We start from the raw sequence: 21,389 nt of genomic DNA, 5'->3' as shown, positions 1-21,389 counted from the left end.
GATCTTCACCTTACATGGAACTTATTCTTGGCTGCTCTAAGGGACAGTGGAATCACTTGCGGTGGCTCCCCCGTTCAACTTTCCTGGTTCTCAAATGGCTCGGCAGAACCTACAGCAAAAGACATTTACTCTACTCTCATATGCTCACAGATTACAATACCTCCACCTATCTTCCCAACTGTTTTCTGGAAAACAGGATGCCCTCCCAGAATGATCCTGTTTGCATCGCTGGTTTTTAATAACCGTAATCTCTCCTGGGACAATCTTCGGAAAAGACGCTGGCATGGCCTCAGCAGATGCTCTATGTGCGAGACTGAAGAAGAGACAAACTTACATATGTTCTTTCAGTGTAATACTACTCAGAAAATCTGGTATGAACTCGCCATTTCTTTTGATTTTCCTTACAATGTTTTTGACTCTGTTCATGCAGCCTTCAAATGGTGGTGCTCTCAATGCGTGAAAAGGCGCCCCATCCTCATTATCACCTTATGGCTTGCCTGGAAGTGGCGGAATCAAAAAATCTTCAGAGATTCAAAGGTCCCTTTCTCAGACATCATGCAAAGTATTTGCTCCTGTTTTGATGCTATAACAGGTTCATAGGCATCATCTGCCTTATCTCTGTTTTATGTCTAAATATGCTCATCTTTTATGGAACTTATATCTGTAAACACTCTCAGATTTTATCTGCCATATGTCTCCTCGTCAGTTCTTCCTGATATGAACTGCCAATGTTACAATGTAGATCTTTATATTGACTTAATATAAAACTATCGTGCTTTTCTTTTTAGAAAAAAAAAAATGATAATTAAATACGTAATTTTGAATATGATAATTTTTCTAAGAAAATAACCGTAAAAAAATAAAAAAAATGTTGAAAATTTCTTTGAGAACTGGAATGAACCAAACTCAATGACCTAATTCCTTAAATAAATGATGAAATTACCTCGTTAATACACACCTATTATTTTATAGCTTGGGCTGTCAAAGAAGACTGAGCAGATCTTAATTGAAAAATATTTGAAACCTTCAGATACTATAAAATTAAGCTGCTTCCTCCCCAGAAAAAAGTTCCTCGTTCTCTCAAACAACGTGCCTCTTACCAAGTTCCAAATCGTACCATGTTTACCTATTCAAGAATTATTGACTTGGAATCAACCATCACTATACAACATCGAAAGCCTTTTTAAAGTCCAGGAATCAAAAATTACATGAGTTTTCTCGTCAGTTTAATAGAGGTAGGCTTATTGAATCGAAGAAGGTAAGCATAGATCGTAGAGTCATTACCAAGATTCAGAAAACAGTCCTGTTAAGATACGATCTTTATGGGGATACACAAATTTGATACAACGCAACAAAAACTACATTTTCAATTACCAAGACAGCACACAAATCTGAAACACAGCTTTCAGTAACTAAGAATGGAACTTTGTTTCTGAAGCTTTCTTCCAACATAGCGCACTTCTTATTGAAACAACCCTCTTCTTGTACATCGCTCAGTACGCTCTAGCAGAATCGATCAGTCAAATCAACATTAAAATAAAACTCAATCCGTTGGAGAAGATCCTTGTAATGTCTCCACACACGTAATTTTTTTTTACACATATATAATTAAAATTTGCGGATTAACATTTAATAAAATCCTTATTGCTATGAATCTCCCAAAGATTTATTAACTCATTGCACCGCCTACATTAACATCGTACTGCTTGCATTTGATGCATCATAAACCTGATGCAAGAACACTCCACGCGGCGCTTGCTACCGAGCTGAGCCCGGACTTTTCTTGTGCCACCCGGTGATGAATCTTATCCGTTTTTCAAGGAAATTAATTGTTGCCTGGCCCCGTGCTGTACGAGGCCTGCAGGCACGTCCTACCATCTGCTCTACATGGTAAATCTCGCTGAATCGACGGAGGGGCGTTACCTCAGTCAATCCGACGGTGAATGGATGTAGCATATTCGCGGCTTACCAACCTATTCTGCAGCTGGCCTCGAAATCGGCTCATTTGGGTTAGTCGTTCTTCCCACCTGGAGGGTTTGTTTAGTTTTCTCTGTCCGCGCTTGTCCCGGAGGCGACTTGCAGACTCTGAACAGCTACCCGCGATTAGTACAAAGCTCCTCAGGTAAGAGCGAACAGGGTTATGAATTTTCTGCTGCCTTTGTTATATAATTCTTTTACCTTTGTTCTGTGTTTTTTTAAGCTTCTGATGTCATTCGTATAATGCAGCTACAGGCTTCGGTTATGAGTCGGCCAGCAAAACTACTAAAGAAAACATTGCCGCACTCACTCCCGCTGGGGATTTCTACAGGTAAGTTATGATAAGTTAAGTTAATTCTCTTATGCAGATATCACTGACTGCCGCATGCCTAGTACCTACCTGAGTTTATTTGTTTGTCTATCCTTTTGTTATTTCAGGCGGGGCGCCATCCCTAGCTCGGTGGCTAGCTTGGACTAGGCACAAACCCCATTTCTGCGATTTCCATTCCCAGGTACGGGAGTTTCTCTGGCTACAGCTTTTGCTGGCCAGCGCAACAGCTCTTTTGTTACAAGAAATTTCAGGGTTATCCATTTCCTGGTAAATGTTAATAGGCATGGTTTAGGAGCGGCTTCGCACTGTATTTATTGTGCGAATAATGCCTGTTTTTACTAGGCCGACTATAGTTCTCGGCTCGTCTTATATGTATGTGAATACTCTTATTGTATGGGCATAAGCGCTCCCTGCTCATTCGCTCATTCGCGACATTTGTAAATATATGGAGTATATTTCATTTTACATACGGCCAATTGAAAGATAGATATCTTGTTTTTTCTCAGGATTACTGCTTCATTTGTCTGTCGTTTTTCATTGGATAGATTTTATGAAAACTTAATGTTAATCATGTCAAGGAAAGTACCATTACACGGCTTCCTGTTAGAGGTTTTCCCTTCAGTGTTTTAATTTTATGAATTGTGGCTTTCCATCAAATGGTTTTGGAAATTTCTGGCTTTCTATTTGGATAATATTTATTTACATGGCTCAATGGTTACAATTCTCACCACGGCAATGCATGTGTCATGTCTTCCTTTTTCTGTTTAAGAGGATTTGACCCATTACCATACATGCCTGAAACCCTTTTACCCCATGGTCCCAAGTCCCGACGTACTGCGGCGGTGATAGGGCAGATTGTAAGTTCCTTCAAGCTTACAACCCTTCCCACCCTTGCCGGCTTCCTGGGGCAGATTTGCGGGTTAGGCATGTGAAATTCCTACGCTAAGACAATTAAGTTCCCACACTGAGGTAATACCCTCAGGTAAATCTTGATAACACTTGGAACGAAAGAAAACCTGAATTTTCCACTCTAGATCTTCCTCAGCGCGCTGTCATAGATTGTTTCTGTTTACTGCTTGCATGAGGAAATTTGCTCTCTTGGCCGACACCCTAGTTTTGATTTATTAGGTATGTTTTCTGGTTATATATATATATATATTACATCAGAACCAATATGCAGACGGAAATACTAATTACAATACAGATGCAAGTTTTATTTTTTATTTTTTATTTTTTTTCGTTGGTTTACGGCAAATAGATATGCTGTCTTATCCACCCACAGCTAGTATCCCGTACTTACTAGCCTACATTTTGTTTATTGTTCTGAGAAAAGTTTACTTATACTGTTATGGTTAGCTTTACAGGATATATCTTGCCTTTGTACGGTCTTCCCTCCTATACCAGCTAACAAGATTAATATTCTTTAGCAAAATAACAAACTTCTCATCTGTGCTCCCTTACACTTTCAGCGAAATTTTCTACAACAAACAGTGCTTTTAACATTCCCGACTCTTTAAATTTTAGGACAGAAGCGCATACATGTGTTGTCTGTCGTAGATGCCCTTTCATCTCCTGCCTTTTAATACAGTCAACCTGCTTTTCTGCAGCTAGTCCTCCACCCGACCGTGAGACTGTCTTTCAAGACCAGTCCCCCCCAGCTTGCTCTAAGACAACAGTCTTAGCTAGTTGCAGCGCTCCGCGCTCTTACCATCTGATCCTCACCAGACGTGGTAAGCTACCCATTACCTCATTGCCTGTCCTCTACAACACAGTCCTCCCCTTTTTCCCCCTTTCCTATTCATGGAACCTATTCCACAGTTAGGGAGGGGAAAAAGTGGTTAGGGTTTTGCAACCGTTTCTTTATTATTTTTCTTTTGATATATATTAACTCTTTTAAGTTACATATCATCCCTGTTACTGGAAAATTATTCCACAATTCCAAAAAAAATAGATATTAATTAATTCATGCAACAGATCATAATCACCATCCTTTCATTTATGTTTTTTTTTAAACTGGGGTAATAATAAAAGAATATAGGGATATGACATCTCCCCCTCCTGAAACTAGACATTGTCCCGATGTCTTTCGGTTTTAAACAACCCTAGATAAGTCTGCTTCATAAATTCTTCATCCTCCCACGTGGCCTCTATTGGAAATAACACTGAGAGGGGGGCGAATCAGTATTATCAAACTCTTTTCAATATTCCCTCTAGATTTATAATTTAAATTATTCTTTAGATGTTGACCATTAATTTGAATGTCAGTACCATATAATAATGAACAGGAACAAGAAAAACAGACAATCACACCAAAGAACACCAGATATAAGGTGGAAACCCAATGTGGGTGAAAACCACCTGCTGCAATGTGTCTCTATCTTCTTTTAATTAGAAACTTCTTTTACAATGATTCTGTACTAGTGAAGTCCTTTACCAGTACACAGGCTGCAACCTGCAGAGAGCTACAACCCTCTCTCGTTTTCCAGTCTCTCCTGGAAGGGAGCTACAACCCCCTTAGCTCTTGTACTAGTTGAGCTACTAGTACGTAGGTGTTGACCTACTTCTTTTCTTCCAAGGACCACGTTTCATTAATTTTCAGACTGGATCCATGAACATCAAATAATCATCAAGTACATGTGAATCAACCAATCTCCTTTTACAATCAACTAATGAGCCTCTCGGAATGCAGTAACCAGACAAGCAATACCAGTAATTTAAAACCCAGAATTCAACAACAATAGACAAAAGGCAGCCAACAAATATTTCAAGAAAAGTCCGCAACTTCACTAATAGAAACCCGCGAATATCCGCAGTTCTTCTGTCTACCCTGCGTAAGCTCCGCACCTGCTTTGTCTACTTGACAGTGTACCTCCACACCTAATCTGTCTGCTGAACTGCGCACCTCCGCACCTACTCCGTTTACTAGACTGTTGATTTCTGCACGAGATCCGTCTGTTGAACTGCGCACCTCCGCACCTGCGACTTTTGTTGAATTGCGCACCTTCGCACCTGTGCCTTCTACTGGAGTGTGTACCTCCGCACCTGCTCTTATCGCTGAGCTGCGTACCACCACACCTGCGCTGTGGATTGCCTGCGGACCTCTGAATAGAGCCAAATTATCAATTCTCCAATGTGCCACAGACTGTCAGATCCACAGATCTGATCATGCGCCAAAGAGATCACGACCCCTCAATTGATCTGTCTTCTCATGCTCAGGTTCAACTCTAACTCACTAACCGATTATAATTATTTCAGATCTTGTTCCTCTTAAGATATCCAACATATAAAAAGTGCTTAGCCAATTGATTTCCTTTCTTTTTTATAGGCAAACCCTTACTCAAACAATGTATTAAAACCATAGAAAGCCAATACAAGGGACCCAAAAACCGGGGTTCACTATTTTAGATGTAGTACCACGGACCAAAACCATAGGATCACACACATCGGACTAAATACCAAGGATCAATCATAAAAATTCCCACGTGCGCGTGCTTTTCTGCATTGGAGTGAGTGAATTTGACGCCCGCACCTTTTGTTTGGAGAACCTGCGTGTATGCCCGCACTTCTTGTTAGAGGCACTTGCGGGTCCACAACTTTTGTTAAGCGCATCTGCGAGTATCTCATTTTCTATCATTTTGAGAGCATGAACAGTGATTTGCCACTTGAGTGAGTTGCCATCAAGGACAACACCTGTGCCATAGCACCAAACCTGAGTCATAATGCCAACAATTTCCCCCTTTGGACTTGATGGCAACCCCAAGATCTTCAAAGTCATTCTCCCCCTTTGTCATCAAGGGCAAAGGGTTATGCTCCCCCTGAGAACATGCTGAAAACTCTGTTTTGCTGTGCTGATAGTGCTCCCCCTGACTGTAGACCAGATCTGCAAAAGAAATTTTCTTCAAGAAGAACCATAAACCACCATACACCAAATGACCTTCCTATCACCAAAAGATTCTACACATACATTCATCACCCAACCAAGTGGGGATCATCCTCCCAACCAAGTGGGGTTACATCAGAAATTTACATATGACAACCAAGTACATTACATCATTCATCCCGGACATAGGCCGTTACATGACCTTGACAATAGAAATATAAGACATAGAGACAAAACATTAGCAGCAATATTCAGATCAGCATCCATGTACTCCTTCTGTACAGGCTCCTCCAAGATCTTCTACAATAATGCCAACAATGCATTATTAGAAGAATATATGCTCCCCCTGAACCTATGCCAGTTGGTCTTTGACCAATCCATAAACCAACGAATGTACACGTATACCCCATATGAAACTCACGTACAACCAACAATCTCTGAAACAGATAAGATTCAACAGCAAGATGATGCATCAACTACCCCTAGCTTTTGCCTGAGGTATTCAAAGGTCCCCGTGGGCAGCGGTTTGGTGAGTATATCGGCAACTTGTTCCTTAGAGGGAACATACTCCAACTTGATCTTTTGTTCAAGCACTTGTTCCCAAAGAAAATGATACTTGATTGGAATGTGCTTGGTCTTTGAATGAATGACAGGATTATTTGAAATATTGATTGCACTTGTATTATCACAGAAGATGGAGATAGGTGGAGTACAAGTGATTCGCGTGTCTTGCAATGTTTGCATCATCCAAAGGAGTTGTGTGCAACAAGATGCAGCAGCTACATATTCTGCTTCTGCTGTAGACAATGCAATAGAGCTTTGTTTCTTGCTGAACCAATATACTAATCAAGGACCCATGAAGAATGCACCACCACTAGTGCTTTTCCTGTCATCCACGCTTCCGGCCCAATCTGCAGCTTGTATAAGCAGGAAGTGGGAGATCTGTATCTCTAGGATACCATAAGCCATAGTTTTGAGTTCGTTGAAGGTATTTGAATATTCTCTTAACTACCTGAAGATGAGTTTCCTTTGGATTTGCCTGAAATCTTCCAACAATTCCCATTGCATGCATGATGTCTGGTCGGGTACCTGTCAAATAAAGCAGACTTCCAATCATGGATCTATAGGTTGGTTGATGTACAGCTGCCGACTCATCATTCGTGCTGAGGCTGCATTCTGTCACCATAGGGGTACATACTGGCTTCGAATCCTCCATCCCATATTTCTTCAAGATCTGCTTGAGATACTTGGTTTGTGATAGAAAAATACCGTCTTTGTTTTGTTGGACTTGCAAACCAAGGAAATATGTGAGATCACCAAGCATGGATTCAAACTCCTTTTGCATCACGAAGGCAAACTTTTGACTCATGTCTTCTTCATTGCTACCACAGATGATTTCATCTACATACACAACAAGTATTAACAACTTTTCATTATCAACCTTTATATATAGATTGCTGTCAGATGATCCTTTTATAAAACCTTATTGATGAAGATATTTATCCAACTGATAATACCATGCCCTAGGAGCCTGTTTAAGACCATAGAGAGCCTTTTTGAGACTGCATACAAGATTTGGATCATTTCCAAGGATGAACCCATCTGGTTGTTCAATGTACACTTCTTCATTCAAGTCTCCATTCAAAAAGGCAGATTTTACGTTCCTCTAAAATGCTTTGAACTTTTGAAACCTAGAGAGAGCAAGAAACATTCTTATAGCCTTAAGTTTAGCAACTGGTGCAAAGGTTTCTTCAAAGTCTATGCCTTCTTGTTGCGCATATCCTTTACAAACAAGTCTTGCCTTGTTTCTAACCACATCTCCATTTTCATTTAGTTTATTTTTGAAAATCCACTTTGTCCCTATGACATTCTTATCTTTTGGTCTAGGAACCAATTCTCAAGTGTTATTCCTTTCAATCTGTTCAAGTTCTTCATCCATTGCCTTAACCCAACATTCATCTTTGCATGCCTCTCTTACATTTTGTGGTTCAGTCGAGAAAAGTAATGCCAAATAGCTTGAAGCTTCTACAATTGTTCTTCTTGTTTGTATGCATGCCTCCTTTTGCCCCAAAATTTGAGATTCTGGATGATTCTTTTGAACGTACCTGGATGGAGTCTTTTCTTCTATCCTTATCTATTCCTCTGGTGCCTCATGGGTTTCTTCTTCATTATGAATCTGATTTGATGTTGATGGATAGTCCTCATCATCTTCGAAGTCTTCAGATCTTACCTGCCTGGGAGTGTATTTTTTTTCATCTACCACTACATCAATGCTATCGACAATTCTTCCAAGCCTTTTATTGTAAGATTTGTAAGCTTTGCTGTGAGGAGAATAACCAAGGAGAATGCCTTCATCTGCTCTAGGTTCAAACTTGCCAAGATTTTCATCATTATTTTTAATATAGCATTTGCTTCCAAAGATTTTGAAATGTTTTACCAAAGGATTCTCACCATACCAGAGCTCATGAGGAGTTTGAGTGTTGTTCACCCGAATATTTGTCTTGTTGAGAATAACAACTGCAGCAAATGCGGCCTCACCCCAGAAGGTTGCGGGAGTTCCAGACTCATCAAGCATAGCTCGAGCCATTTGTTGAACCGTTCTGTTCATCCTTTCCACCACTCTATTTTGCTGTGGAGTCCTAGCTGTAGAGAATTCCCTTCTTATTCCATGTTCTTCACAAACGTCGAAAAATTCATTCGAGGTAAACTCCCCACCTCTATCAGACTTTAGGCATTTGATTTTGTGATCTGATTCGTTTTCCACCAAGGCTTTGAACAATTTGAACTTTTCAAAGGCTTCATCTTTGTGCTTCATAAGTCCTATCCAATACATCCTGGAAAAGTCGTCAATGAATAATATGAAATATTCTTCTCCTCGAGGTGATCTTTTCCTAGATGGGCCACATACATCAGTATGGACAAGTTCAAGTGGCCTACTAGCTGATCCTTCCTTCTCAAGGAAGTTAGTTCTGGTTTGCTTACCAAACTGACATGATTTGCAAATTGTATTGTCTGGTATTTTGATGTCTGGAAGACCACGAACTGCCTAGTATTTACATGCTTTCCTTATCTGTGGGAAGCTAAGATGCCCCAATCTTCTGTGCTATAACCAATGTTCATCGTTCTTGCTTAGATAGCATTGATGTTGTCCTTCTTTGAATATGTATAAATTACTTGGAGTCCTTATGACTTTGATCACTGTTTTTCCTGTATCAAGATCACGAACACTACATCCATTTGATCGAAATATTACCTCCGTTCCTTGATCACACATCTGACTGACACTCAACAAATTATGCTTTAACCCATCAACATACATAACATTTTCTAGCTTTGACCTTTTCTTTCAACAGAACATAACCTTTACCTTTTATGAGTGTAGGGGTGTCATTTCCAAAAGAGACCTTCTTCTCCTTCTCTAAGGCACAATATGACAGGAGTTTTTCTTTATCACTCGTCATGTGTTTCGACCAGCCACTGTCAATGTACCATTGATTTTCTTTCCCTTCTGCATATAAAGCTATACCACATCTCTCTGGTTGTGGTTCCTTCATTCTCCATGTTTTGGCATATGAGGCTTGTTCCTTTGTTTGCCGAAACCTGCTCCTGCATTCAGAATCTTCATGACCGAAGTTGTTACAAATAGAACATTCAATTTCATTCTCAAGGGCAGAAAAGTTATTGTAGGTTCTTTTCGTGATCCCAGTCATACTTCTTTATTTTTGAGATTCTCTAGTCATGATTGTCCTATAGGCAACACATTGAGCTGCTTTGTGGCCAAAGTTATGAGAAGAGAAACATTGGCCATTGAAGAAACTCCTGTGATTATCAAATCTACTAGCCAAATGATTGTAGTTTCTATTGACATCCATTCTTGAGGTAGATTGAGAAGGTTTTACCTGAGGCTGGTTGTAGCTTCTGTTTGTCCTTAAAGTAGATTGCCCCCGATTTACCTGATAGTATTTGTTCATTCTTGAGGTAAACTGTCCCTGATTTACTTGATGATTAGGCCTTTGCTCGCTCCTCCTTGCTGCATCAAGATAACTTTTGGAGGTGGATGCTTGAGATGCTTCTTTATTATATCCCAGACCTGTCTTGATTAGTTGAGAACGTTGCACATTGATAATCTCATCTAGAGTTTCAGATCCTTTAACAAATTTAAGATTAAGAGCTTTTGTTTTCTCAATCTCTTTTCTAATACCAACAATTTCACATTCAAACTTTTCATGAAGTTTTTCTTTTTCAGCCAGTTGGAATTGCAGAGTATCAATAATCATATTTTTCTCTTCTAAACAAATTTTGAGTTTAGAAATCTCTTCATACAGACCTTCTTCATCTATAGCATCCATGAAATCATCATCTTCAAAAGCCATTAAGAGTCTATAATTGTTACCTTATTCATCTTTGTCACTATTTGAAAGTCCATCACTGTCTTCATGAGTGTAATAGCTTTTCTTATTTACATTTTGTTTCTTGTTTCATCTGACAGGTTCCTTACCTTTATCAAGCTTGTCTTTATGAGGACACTTTGCAGCATAGTGACCGACTCTTCCACAAGCAAAGCATTTGAAAGGTAATCTACCTCTGAATCTTCCAGCACCCCGTTGAAGGTTCTTGACAAATTTGATTCTTCGTCTTCTTCTGATAGATGTCCTGACTCGTAGTAATCTCTTTTGCCTGAAGCCTTGAATGCAGCTTCTCTCCTGTCTGATGGTCCTCCTTTCCTCATTTCGTAAGCGGTCAGAATTCCGTGCAGCTGTGACATAGTGAGGTTTCGTAGATTCTCCTTTTCTTCTATTGCAGAGACTTTAGATTCAAATTTAGGGGACAAGGATCTTAGAACCTTTTCAACCACAATAGCCTCCTTTACTTCTTCACCCAAATTTTTCATACAATTAACAATCTCATCTACACAAAGGAAATAGTTAGCCACACTTTCATCATTGTACATTCTGAGATTTTCATACTGAATTCTGAGGGTTTGAAGTTTTGCTTGTTTTACCTCTTCATCTCCTTCATAGCTCAGAACAATCTTGTCCCATATTTCTTTTGCGGATTTATACTGCATAACCTTGACGAATTCTGATTGAGATAGACATCCTAATAGAGTATTAACAGCGTTTGCATTTGTTTCATATTGCTTCTTACCTGCGGGATCTGTAGGTGTTGCTGATGGAAAAGTGTACCCTGTATCTATGATATCCCAAACTTCTGTACCAAGAGATTGAAGATAGGCAGTGACACTTACCTTACAATTTACGAAGTTTGTCCCATCAAAAATTGGTGGCCTCATCGATGCTTCTCTCTCGTAGTTGCTCATGATGGTAGATCTTCCTTCAAGCAATCAAGCTTCTTCTGAAGGACCTGCTTTGATACCAATTGTTGGAAATAAAACTGAGAGGGGGGGTGAATTAGTATTATCAAACTCTTTTCAATATTCCCTTTAGATTTATAATTTAAATTATTCTTCAGATTTTGACCATTAATTTGAATGTCAGTACCAGATAATAATGAACAGGAACAAGAAAAACAGACAATCACACCAAAGAACACCAGATATAAGGTGGAAACCCAATGTGGGTGAAAACCACCTGCTGCAATGTGTCTCTATCTTCTTTCAATTAGAAACTTATTTTACAATGATTTTGTACTGGTGCAGTCTTTTACCAGTACGCAGGGTGCAACCTGCAGAGAGCTACAACCCTCTCTCATTTTCCAGTCTCTCCTGGAAGGGAGCTACGACTCCCTTAGCTCTTGTATTAGCTGAGCTACTAGTACGTAGGTGCTGACCTACTTCTTTTATTCCAAGGACCACGTTTCATTAATTTTTAGACTGAATCCATGAACATCAATTAATCATCAAGTACATGTGAATCAACCAATCTCCTTTTACAATCAACTAATGAGCCTCTCAGAATGCAGTAACCAGACAAGCAATACCAGTAATCTAAACCCAGAATTCAGCAGCAATAGACAAAAGGCAGCCAACAAATATTTCAAGAAAAGTCTGCAACTTCACCAATAGAAACCTGCGAATATCCGCAGTTCTTCTTTGTCTACCCTGCGTAGCTCCGCACTTGCTCTGTCTACTTGACAACGTACCTTCGCACCTGATCTGTCTGCTGAACTGCGCACCTCTGCACCTACTCCGTTTACTGGACTGCTGATCTCCGCACGTGATCTGTTTGCTAAACTGCGCACCTCCGCACCTGCGGCTTTTGCTAAACTGCGCACCTCCGCACCTGCGCCTTCTACTAGACTGCGTACCTCCGCACCTGCTCTTGTCGCTGAGCTGCGTACCACCGCACCTGCGTTGTGGATCGCCTGCGGACCTCCGAATAGAGCCAAATTATCAGTCCTCCAATGTGCCACAGACTGTCAGATCCATAGATCTGATCATGCACCAAAGTGCTCTTGTCGCTGAGTTGCGTACCACCGCACCTGCGTTGTGGATCGCCTGCGGACCTCCGAATAGAGCCAAATTATCAGTCCTCCAATGTGCCACAGACTGTCAGATCCATAGATCTGATCATGCACCAAAGAGATCACGACCCCTCAATTGATCTGTCTTCTCATGCTCAGGTTCAACTCTAACTCACCAACCGATTATAATTATTTCATATCTTTTTCCTCTTAAGATATTCAACATATAAAAAGTGCTTAGCCAATTGATCTCCTTTCCTTTTTATAGGCAAGCCCTTACTCAAACCATGGATCAAATCCATAGAAAGCCAATACAAGGGACCCAAAAACCGGGGTTCACTATTTTAGATGTAGTACCATGGACCAAAACCAGAGGATCACACACGTCGGACTAAATACCAAGGATCAATCATAAAAATTCCCACGTGCGCGCGCTTTTCTGCATTGGAGTGAGTGAATTTGACACCCGCACCTTTTCTGCGGGTATGCCCGCACTTCTTGTTAGGGGCACCTGCGGGTCTGTAGCTTTTGTTAAGCGCACCTGCGGGTATCTCATTTTCTATTATTTTGAGAGCCTGAACAGTGATTTGCCACTTGAGTGAGTTGCCATCAAGGACAACACCTGTGCCATAGCACCAAACCTGAGTCATAATGCCAACAGCCTCATCAGACCTGAAGCGCTGCCACTGCACTTTAATTTGGGTAATATCCCGCTTCCGTAGCATGACCTCTCTCCGGTCGAGAATGCTCAGTGGTTCGACCCAGATTTCTCCTTCCGGTTCTACCTGCAACATGCAATATCCTAAGTCAGTTTTCCTTTTAAGAGGAAACATTTAAATTGATCTTTGGAGAAAATTCTCACCTGAATTTCCTGCCAATTAATTACATGTTTAGGATCATAAACATATTTCTTTAATACGGAGACATGAAAAACATTGTGAACGCGTATGTGACTAGGCAGAGTGAGTTGGTATGCCACTGGTCCAATTCTTGCTAAGATTTGGAATGGTCCACAGTATCGAGGTGCCAACTTAGAGCTCCCACTCCACTGTAGTGTGCTCTTCTTGGCTCGAATCCTCACATACACATGATCGCCGACCTGGTATTCCTTAAACCTCCTTTTCCGGTCAGCGAAGTTCTTTTCTCTGTCCTGATTTGCTTTCAGATTAGAGCGCACCTTTTTTACCAGTTCCTCCATTTCTTTAAGCATGTCAGGGCCTAATCTCAGTTTGTCTTCCGGTCCACTCCAAATTGAGGGGGTGCGGCACTTCCGCCCATACAATACTTCAAAAGGGCTCATCCCTAGTGATGTGTGGTAGCCATTACTATATGTGAACTCCACCAAATGAAGTAGTCTTCCCACTTGTTTGGTTGCTGCATCACAAAAGCTCTAAGCATATCTTCCACCACCTGATTCACTCGCTCAGTTTGTCCGTCGGTTTGAGGGTGATAGGCCGTGCTAAAGTTCAGCTGAGTTCTCAATTCTTCAAACAACGTCCTCCAAAAGGACGATGTAAATTTTACATCCCGATCTGAAATGATTATCTTAGGTAGCCCATGTAGCTTAAATATATTTTGCATGAACACATGAACGATCTGCACAGCTTTGTACATAGATTGCACAGATATAAAGTGTGCTGCCTTGCTTATGATGGAGTCATTGTTCTTCTTTGATTTAGGCAACCCTGTTTTGAAATCCATGGTAATGGTTTCCCACTTCCATTCCGGTATGGGTATTGGTTGTAACAGTCCCGTAGGATGTTGGTGTTCTTCTTTAATTTGCTGGCATTCTAGACATCGAGCCAAGTATCTGGCCACCTCTTTCTTCATTCCCGGCCAATAATACTCTTTCCGAAGTGCAGTGACCATATTTTGATATCCTGGGTGTTCAGCATAATGACTTCTATGGTATCGTCTAATATCAGACTTTTGATGTTGTTTTGATTGGGTACGTACAGCCTACCCTTATAATGCAAGTTCCCAACAACATCTAAAGCATAATCTGGTTGTTTTTCATTGTTGTTCGACAGTTGTACTTGCTGTTTTATCAGCTGATAAACAACATCTTGTTCGGCTGCCTTCTGGATCATCTCCCCGAAGGGGATTTTCCCTTCGCTGCAAGAAACCTCATATAAGCATTGCAACTTTCGACTTAATGCATCAGCCACCCGATTCTCCTTCCCTTTTAAATGCTTGATCTCAAAATCAAAACTGCTCAGAAAATCCACCCACCGAGCTTGTCTCGCATTTAGAGTGGGCTGATTGAAATAATTGGTCAGGCTATGATGGTCTGTCAATAACAGAAATTTCTTCCCCATAAGGTAATGTCGCCACATTTTCAGGGCGTGAATCACAGCAGCCAGCTCTAGATCGTAAGCAGAATATTTCTGCTCATGCTCTTTTAACTTTCTTGATTCATATGCTATCACCTTTCCTTCCTGCATTAACACACCTCCTACCCCTTCCTTGCTTGCGTCAGTACACACCACATACTCTTTACTGGGGTTGGCTATGCTTAGAATAGGTGCTGTGGTGAGTAGATATTTCAGTTGCTTGAAACTTCTTTGACATTCAGGAGTCCACCTGAAAGTTTTCCCTTTTTTCTGCAAGGATGTGATTGGATAAGCTACTCTTGAAAATCCCTCTACAAACCGTCGATAATAACCTGCTAGCCCCATGAAAGATCGGATATCCGCCACATCTTTGGGTACTGGCCACTCCATAATGGTCCTAATCTTTTCAGGATCCACGACAATCCCATCTTTAGTGATGATGTGGCCCAGATATTGTATCTGCTCCTTAAAGAATTCACATTTACTAAACTTGGCATATAATTGGTGTTCTCGGAGGGTTTGCAATACTATCCTGAGGTGCTCTTGATGCTCCTCTTTAGTCCGAGAGTAAATCAATATATCGTCAATAAAGATCAGCACAAACTTATCTAAATACCGATGAAACACACTATTCATCAAACACATAAAGGTGGCGGGAGCATTGGTCAACCTGAAGGGTAACACCACAAACTCATAGTGACCATACCGCGTTCTAAACGCTGTCTTAGCTATGTCTTCTTCTTTAATTCGGATTTGGTGATACCCGGATCGCAAATCAATCTTTGAGAAAATTGTTGCTCCCTTCACCTGGTCAAACAGCTCATCGATTCGGGGCAGAGGGTACTTGTTCTTGATTGTCAATTTGTTTAACTGGCGATAATCCATACACATGCGGAGAGTCCCGTCCTTTTTCTTCACAAACAATACTGGGGCTCCCCAAGGGGACACACTGGGGCGAATGTATTTTTTGTCCAGCAGCTCCTGTAATTGCATCTTCAGCTTTGTTAATTCTGGTACACTCATTCTGTAGGGTGCCCGAGAAACTGGGGCTGCCCCCGGCACCAGTTCTATTGTAAAATCTATGTCCCTTTTCGGTGGCAATCCCAGTATTTCCTCTGGAAATACATCGGCAAATTCCTGTATCACAGGAATATTCTCCAATGTAGCTGTTTTGTCTTTTGAGTTAGCGTATCCCACTTGAATGGCATAGATTTGAGACCCTTTCCGAATGAATTTTGCTAGCTGCGAGGTAGTTATGGGCCAAAGCTGCACTGACCGCTTAATCCCCTGCACCTCTTGTTTTATTCCCAGCTCATCCTTATAACTGATAGTCTTGGTCTTACAATTAATTATGGACCAGTGTTTTTCTAGCCAGTCCATACCAATCAGTATATCGTAAGAGCCAAGGGGAAGCACATTTAGATCCACTGTCATGGACTATCCTGCTATTTTTATTGGGCAGTTTTTGACCTTAGACATTACCGGCCTTTTTGCCCCTGTGGCCAGCTGAACTAGCCAGGGGGTCTTAAACTTAACAGGCTGTAGCTTACAATGTTCCACAATTCTAGGACTAATGTAACTTAACGTTGCACCAGGGTCTATTAAAATAGTTACAGCAAGGTCTAAGAGTTTACCTTCAAATTCCACCATGGTCGGCTGGTACTCCGCTTGGCGGTCTTCCAAAGCGGCATTGATCTTTGGTAGTGTTCGTTCTACATCGCCAACAGTACAAGCTTCATACACCTGGGAAACCTGTTCAGCTCCTTTTCGCTGGGGGGAGTTTTTCACGTAATGGGGCCCACCACAGCGCCAACATTGGACTGGGGGCCTTGTTGTCCCGTCGCTGTCTATTTTCCTAGTTCGTTCATTGGTTCTAGACTCACTGGGGGGCTGCAGTCGGAGTGTATTTTTCTGTGAATTTCTGCTGATTTGCCCCTTGGCGAATCCTTTGCTCCCTCCACCGCGATTACTTTTTGTGCTCCCAACGAATTTGCTGCCTTTCTTATCGACCCATTTCTTACCCTGGGCATCTCCTTTCTACTTGCTTTGCTGATAGCAAATTCGGGCCTTGCGAATAGCCTCATCCATCATCTTTGGGTTGTCAAATTCAATCCTTTCCCTCATACTTGACGGTAAGCTGCTAACAAACCTCTGTACTTTAGCTTTTTCTTCCCATATATAGGGCACATAACGAAGTAGGGAGGTAAAGCGAGTAATAAATTCGTCCATAGTCTGCTGCCCCAACCGCAGGTCATGGAATTCTCTTGCCTTCTCATCGTAGAAGCGTTCGGTCAGGTACCTTTCCTTAAAATATCTTTGAAAATTCTCCCAGGTGATATTTTGTTCACTTACACCCTTTACCATTTTAACCTCCTCCCACCACAGGGTGGCCTTTCCCTGTAATTGGAAGATGGCCAATCGCACCTTGAGGTTGTGGTCATAGTCATAAAGCTGGAAATATTGTTCATATTGATCAACCAGGCCTCCACTGCTTCCTCCTGTTCTCCATCAAAGTGTGGGGGCTTGATTTTACAGAATTCTCCCTGCAACTCAATCTGATGCCTTTTGGATGTTTGCTGTTCAGAGGCATTATCTGAACGTTCCTCCTCCCTTCCTTCTAATTCTTTGGGTTTTGTGTGGGGAATTCGTTCACCTGACATCCTTTGCTGTTCAAAATTGGGACTCAGTGGCTGCTGATTTTTGCTATCAGATAGGCTTTTTATGATTCTCTCCTGCTCCATAGTCAAGTGTGCATTATCTTCTCGTAATCGGGCCATCTCATTTTTCAGTTCTTGTACTATTTCCAAAATCTCCATATTGGTATTACGTGCTTCCTCACCCAGCTGAACCCATAACTCGGGATTGTTTCTGGAACCTGTTCCAGGCCCTTGACCCCCCCAAGTTTTTCCTTTTAGGAGGAAACATTTAAATTGATTCTTGGAGAAAATTCTCACCTGAATTTCCTGCCAATTAATTGCATGTTTAGGGTCATAAACATATTTCTTTAGTACGGAGACATGAAAAATGTTGTGAACGCGTATGTGACTAGGCAGAGTGAGTTGGTATGCCACTGGTCCAATTCTTGCTAAGATTTGGAATGGTCCACAGTACCGAGGTGCCAACTTAGAGCTCCCACTCCACTGTAGTGTTCTCTTCTTGGCTCGAATCCTCACATACACATGATCGCCGACCTGGTATTCCTTAAACCTCCTTTTCCGGTCAGCGAAGTTCTTTTGTCTGTCCTGATCTGCTTTCAGATTAGAGCGCACCTTTTTTACCAGTTCCTCCATTTCCTTAAGCATGTCAGGGCCTAATCTCAGTTTGTCTTCCGGTCCACTCCAGCTTGAGGGGGTGCGGCACTTCCGCCCATACAATACTTCAAAAGGGCTCATCCGCAGTGATGTGTGGTAGCCATTATTATATGCGAACTCCACCAAATGAAGATAGTCTTCCCACTTGTTTGGTTGCTGCATCACAAAAGCCCTCAACATATCTTCCACCACCTGATTCACCCGCTCAGTTTGCCCGTCGGTTTGAGGGTGATAGGCCGTGCTAAAGTTCAGCTGAGTTCCCAACTCTTCAAACAATGTCCTCCAAAAGACCGATGTAAATTTTACATCCCGATCTGAAATTATTATCTTAGGTAGCCCATGTAGCTTAAATATATTTTGCATGAACACATGAGCGATCTGCACAGCTCTGTACGTAGATTGCACAGGTATAAAGTGTGCTGCTTTGCTTATGATGGAGTCATTGTTCTTCTTTGATTTAGGCAACCCTGTTATGAAATCCATGGTGATGGTTTCCCACTTCCATTCCGGTATGGGTATTGGTTGTAACAGACCCGTAGGATGTTGGTGTTCTGCTTTAATTTGCTGGCATTCTAGACATCGAGCCAAGTATCTGGCCACCTCTTTCTTCATTCCCGGCCAATAATACTCTTTCCGGAGTGCAGTGACCATCTTTTGATATCCTGGGTGTCCGGCATAATGACTTCTATGGTACTCGTCTAATATCAGGTTTTTGATGTTGTTTTGATTGGGTACGTACAGCCTACCCTTATAGTACAACTTCCCAGCAACATCTAAAGCATAATCTGGCTGTTTTTCATTGTTGTTCGACAGTTGTACTTGCTGTTTTATTAGCTGATAAACAACATCTTGTTCGGCTGCCTTCTGGATCATCTCCCCGAAGGGGATTTTCCCTTCGCTGCAAGAAACCTCATATAAGCATTGCAACTTTCGACTCAATGCGTCAGCCACCCGATTCTCCTTCCCTTTTAAATGCTTGATCTCAAAATCAAAACTGCTCAGAAAATCCACCCACCGAGCTTGTCTCGCATTTAGAGTGGGCTGATTGAAATAATTAGTCAGGCTATGATGGTCTGTCAATAACAGAAATTTCTTCCCCATAAGGTAATGTCGCCACATTTTCAGGGCGTGAATCACAGCAGCCAGCTCTAGATCGTAAGCAGAATATTTCTGCTCATGCTCTTTTAACTTTCTTGATTCATATGTTATCACCTTTCCTTCCTGCATTAACACACCTCCTACCCCTTCCTTGCTTGCGTCAGTACACACTACATACTCCTTACTGGGGTCGGCTATGCTTAGAATAGGTGCTGTGGTGAGTAGATATTTCAGTTGCTTGAAACTTCTTTGACATTCAGGAGTCCACCTGAAAGTTTTCCCTTTTTTCTGCAAGGATGTGATTGGATAAGCTACTCTTGAAAATCCCTCTACAAACCGTCGATAATAACCTGCTAGCCCCATGAAAGATCGGATATCCGCCACATCTTTGGGTACTGGCCACTCCATAATGGTCCTAATCTTTTCAGGATCCACGACAATCCCATCTTTAGTGATGATGTGGCCCAGATATTGTATCTGCTCCTTAAAGAATTCACATTTACTAAACTTGGCATATAATTGGTGTTCTCGGAGGGTTTGCAATACTATCCTGAGGTGCTCCTGATGCTCCTCTTTAGTCCGAGAGTAAATCAATATATCGTCAATAAAGATCAGCACAAACTTATCTAAATACCGATGAAACACACTATTCATCAAACACATAAAGGTGGCGGGAGCGTTGGTCAACCCGAAGGGTAACACCACAAACTCATAGTGACCATACCGCGTTCTAAACGCTGTCTTAGCTATGTCTTCTTCTTTAATTCGGATTTGGTGATACCCGGATCGCAAATCAATCTTTGAGAAAATTGTTGCTCCCTTCACCTGGTCAAACAGCTCATCGATTCGGGGCAGAGGGTACTTGTTCTTGATTGTCAATTTGTTTAACTGGCGATAATCCATACACATGCGGAGAGTCCCGTCCTTTTTCTTCACAAACAATACCGGGGCTCCCCAAGGGGACACACTGGGGCGAATGTATTTTTTGTCCAGCAGCTCCTGTAATTGCATCTTCAGCTCTGTTAATTCTGGTACACTCATTCTGTAGGGAGCCCGAGAAACTGGGGCTGCCCCCGGCACCAGTTCTATTGTAAAATCTATGTCCCTTTTCGGTGGCAATCCCAGTATTTCCTCTGGAAATACATCGGCAAATTCCTGTATCACAGGAATATTCTCCAATGTAGCTGTTTTGTCTTTCGAGTTAGCGTACCCCACTTGGATGGCATAGATTTGACACCCTTTCCGGATGCATTTTGCTAGCTGCGAGGTAGTTATGGGCCAAAGCTGCACTGGCCGCTTAATCCCCTGCACCTCTTGTTTTATTCCCAGCTCATCCTTATAACTGATAGTCTTGGTCTTACAATTAATTATGGACCAGTGTTTTTCTAGCCAGTCCATACCAATCAGTATATCGTAAGAGCCAAGGGGAAGCACATTTAGATCCGCTGTCATGGACTATCCTGCTATTTTTATTGGGCAGTTTTTGACCTTAGACATTACCCGCCTTTTTGCCCCTGTGGCCAGCTGAACTAGCCAGGGGGTCTTAAACTTAACAGGCTGTAGCTTACAATGTTCCACAATTCTAGGACTAATGTAACTTAACGTTGCACCAGGGTCTATTAAAATAGTTACAGCAAGGTCTAAGAGTTTACCTTCAAATTCCACCATGGTCGGCTGGTACTCCGCCTGGCGATCTTCCAAAGCAGCATTAATCTTTGGCAGAGTTCGTCCTACTTCGCCAACTGTAGAGGCTTCATACACCTGGGAAACCTGTTCAGCTCCTTTTCGCTGGGGGCAGTTTTTCACGTAATGGGGCCCACCACAGCCCCAACATTGGACTGGGGGCCTTGCTGTCCCGTCGCTGTCTATTTTCCCAGTTCGTTCATTGGTTCTAGACTCACTGGGGGGCTGCAGTCGGAGTGTATTTTTCTGTGAATTTCTGCTGATTTGCCCCTTGGCGAATCCTTTGCTCCCTCCACCGCGATTACTTTTTGTGCTCCCAACGAATTTGCTGCCTTTCTTATCGACCCATTTCT

The 21,389-nt window shown here is 41.8% G+C and overlaps 1 long non-coding RNA gene across 1 annotated transcript; it reads left to right on the top strand.

Moving 5' to 3' along the window:
- The first annotated feature begins 1,813 nt into the window (after positions 1 to 1,813).
- On the top strand, positions 1,814 to 2,742 carry LOC149170926 (uncharacterized). The gene is made up of 2 exons (XR_016259515.1): positions 1,814 to 2,122; positions 2,227 to 2,742. It is a non-coding gene; the product is annotated as an uncharacterized LOC149170926 (long non-coding RNA).
- The last annotated feature ends 18,647 nt before the right edge of the window (positions 2,743 to 21,389 follow it).

The sequence above is a fragment of the Pinus tabuliformis genome, chromosome 4_2 (assembly GCF_031772625.1).
Source record: "Pinus tabuliformis cultivar Carrire ecotype Pingquan chromosome 4_2, CPIR1, whole genome shotgun sequence".
Lineage (NCBI taxonomy): Eukaryota > Viridiplantae > Streptophyta > Pinopsida > Pinales > Pinaceae > Pinus > Pinus tabuliformis.
This window is presented reverse-complemented; position numbering and strand designations above follow the sequence as displayed.